We start from the raw sequence: 4,034 nt of genomic DNA on the forward strand, positions 1-4,034 counted from the left end.
AAGCACCAGGTTTCGTGGTTTTCAAAATAAAAGTAACATGGGAATGCTTTTCTTTTTCAAAATTAAAGTCATTCCACTACTAACACACAAAATACAAAACATTTTTTTTAATTCAAACTAGAAACTACAATCACATTTAATACTCTGAATTCTAAAGACTACTGTAGAATATAAATAAATAAATAAATAAATACATTTTGAGAAAAATGGAAATGAGGCTTACGAAAACATCTTACCAAAAAAAATTCAGTAGACAAATTCTACATAAAACAGTTTATAAATTGTGAGTTGTGGAAATTACTATGTCCCGTTCACACAAGGATGATAACTAAAGATAAATATTTCGTTTTAAAACTCTTTCTAAATTTAAAAGAGTGTAGAGTCCTCAACACAACTACAACAATAACGACACAGGAAAACAATATAAGGGGAATCACTTTCAAGAACGATTCTTTCCAGCTGATGAAAGATAAAAAACATTGACAGCCAATCAGAATCCATCCTGCAAGAGATCGAGCATTCAAAGCGGCAGATGGCAAAAAAAAAAAAAAATGCAGCACGCGCTATAATAAACATCATGCATTGTTTTTTCTGATAATATACATGATAGTTATTGTAGTTATCTTTATTGTTCTTGGGGCGAAAAGGCAGAGTGTTTAGGCTTTGGCATTGGCTTCATTTACGCAAATTCCATCGGAGAACAATGCTAATTATATGGGAGAAATTGTAAATCCATGCAGAAAACATAGTCTGATCTCTCTCTGTAGAACAGCATGGCATATTTATATTGTATGAGTCATTGTAACTTTTTATGCGTTCAGGTTAACACAAGGAATGCAAGGAAACACCCGTGACCCAGAACATATCATTTAATAGAAACAACACCTATTCATATTCACACAAAGCCAGAAAATAAACAGAAGAAATAGTTTCTCCATTCCTCTCCAACTAGACAACCAGATGGAAATATGAGCCGTTTATTAACCATTTACAACAGGGTTACATTTTTTGAATGTTGGTTATGCTTATAAGATCTGATGAAGGACCAGCGCCAGGACACGACGACGACGCCGCTGACCTGAAGTGTCAACCAGTCTCTCCTCCTCTCCACTCCGACTTCAACCAACCGGAACTGGACAAATACTCTGATTCATTCTGAACTTCATACACTGTTCACTCATTGGCCAGAGGAGAACTGGCCCCCGACTGAGCCTGGGTTCTCCCAAGGTTTTTTTCTCCATTCTGTCCCTGATGGAGTTTTGGTTCCTTGCCGCTGTTGCCTTACCTTCTGGCTTGCTTAGTTGGGGACATTTAATATTCAACAATATTATAGATCTGCCTTAAAGGTGGATGATGATGAAATTGTTTTTTTTTGTATTATTTTTGACTTTATCACTGTGAAGCTGCTTTGATACAATCTGTATTGTAAAAAGCGCTATATAAATAAAGATGACTTGACTTGACTTATAAATAGTTTTTTTTTAAATGAGCGTTATCAGATATCTTACAAGACAAGCAAAAAAAAGAAAAAGAAAGAAAAAAGAATAATGTTTTATGCTGTGCATCTCCAAACATGTAGCATCATGTCTAGTTACGGCGGCACTTTTTTGTTCCTTCCTGTAAAGGAGTGTTTCATTAATGCGAAGAGTGCATTCACAACAACAATGCAGCCAGTTATTTTAAGTGATCAGTTGTATCACTACAATTATACAAGTTAAACTAGTTTTTTGTTGTTGTTGTTTTAAACAGTAGATTTGATAACCCGTTAAATGATGGATGGGTGGACAGCATTATAGTCTGATGTTAAAACATATCTGTCAGTTTCCATATAAATCAATCAGAATATGATCAGTCATTAAGTAAGCATTATTCACATATAGGTTCTTTCTCGGAGGTTATTTTTTCTTGCTTTAGGTTCGTTAGCAAACTTTTGAAAGGTGTATCGATTTATTGTATATGCTGGATTGGCTTCACTGATTGGTAGATCAATACTATAAACAGAGGTGTATTTGAATCTAAATATGTGAGTATATGACTAAAACGTTGATGCTAAAAAGCACTAAATATGTACGTGTATACATTACTCATTTATTTATAAATATGTTTATAACATACTGCATATAAGTGAATTATATAATACAAAATATATATGTTTATGTTTTATGTTTATTAAATTACTAAATTTAGTATAAATTAAATTATACTATATTTCACACTATACTATTTAACTTTGGCACATAATAAAGCAAAAAAAAAAACATTTTAGAGTAGAATTTAATTTCATGGTAGAAACTGCATGAGTGATTGTTCAAACCACAATAATGTTAAGGAATATAAAGATTGCAAAAAATCTTGGGTAATTGAAACAAAATTGAAACAAAATTGAAACAAAATTGAAACAAAATTGAAACAAATAAAAATTATTTTTAAGCAAATTAAGGTATAACGTTATTTTATCATATAATATTTATATCAGAGATGCATTTATACCACATTCACACAGCAGGTGTAGCAAGACGTTGGTTGCCTTCTTCATTAAATACTGCAATAAATAAAGGGTCAATGGTGCAAATGTCACATATACAGCAGTGATCTGTAATCTGAGACTAAATTAATCTGTTAATCTGATATCGGAGCAGTTTTTAGAATGGAAAATGAAACAGTAACAATAATGAATTTGATAAATTGTTGCATTAAAATAAATTAATATAACATTCACAACACCTAAGAAATACATTTTGTAAAATATTTTCTGTCTCTTCAATTTTCCGTGGACTAGCTAGCACATTTACTGGTACAGTTTTCTTTCTCAAAGTGATATAAAAAGTCACAAATAAGTGAGACAAACAACCCTGTGTTATATTAGACTTTGCTCCATTTGTTTGAGCATTGCCTAACACAGTAACATTGGCTCAACCAATCACAATCTGTTTGCCTGAGCAGAGGAAGACCCGTCATTATATTTGCAATTCTGCTTGATGCCACAGAAATGATAGACTTCTCCTTTTAAAATTTGAAATGAATGAATGGGGAGTGAATTAAACACAGGGATTCTGGGAAACTGCTCTTTGCATAAGTAATTGAATTTTAACTCTGTTATGCAAGTGTATCTGTAGGCTACCTTAATAACTCAGTTTTTACTTTACAATTCCTTAAATGCCTTAAAGGCACAGCATGTAAGTTCGCTGCTAGAGGTCACATTCAAAATAATAACAGAGGTGTAGCTTGATGACACAGTGAATGAGTGTTGAACATTACTGTGGTAAGAAGCAGGGCGGGCCGAGAGCCTGGGACATTTACGTTGCTGTTTTAATTATGCTTAAGCTGTGGTCGGACGCTGCCACTCCTTTAGTTTTGTTTGCATATTTCAAAATTAAAGTTATGATTTGCCTCCTTCTTGTCACAGTCTTCGTCTGCACCTGTCTGTCTTAGTCTGCACTACACTTCCCAGAATCCCTTGTGTCTCCACACCTGAACTCACTCCCTCAATCATCCACCTGTTCATCTGTGTCACCTGTCTTCACCTTGTTAGTGTTCGTTTGTATCTGTATTTAGTTTGCTACTGTTCAGTCTGTCCTTGTCGGTCCTTGTATATGTTACTGTGTATTGAGTGTTACCCTTCAGCCTGTACCAGTTTTTTGTAAGTTTTATTCTAGTAAAAGTTTGATTTGGAGTATTGTGCCTCTGTCATTCTTCACCCGCACCATACCCGTGACAGAAGGACCGACCACGACAGTAATGGAGGAGGACGCTATGGAGGCATTTCTGTTTGATCAGAATGGGAGTTCATTGGAGGAGTTTGTGGAAGTTTATCTGCATCTACATCAGGATGTTTACTGGGAGGAGGAGTTTTTGAAGCAACGGTTCTGGAGAGGACTTGAGGATCCACTAGCCCAGATACTGCTGCTTAAAGATTTAGATCGACCTTTTATTGAGTTTATGGACCGAGCTCTTTGGGTTTGTGGTTCCTCCCTCATGGTAACACCAGCCGATCCAGAAGCAGATGAGCAAGTGCCTGTCGTCTGTCCAGCCGA

Source organism: Phoxinus phoxinus (genome assembly GCF_949152265.1).
Source record: "Phoxinus phoxinus genome assembly, chromosome: 20".
Classification (NCBI taxonomy): domain Eukaryota; kingdom Metazoa; phylum Chordata; class Actinopteri; order Cypriniformes; family Leuciscidae; genus Phoxinus; species Phoxinus phoxinus.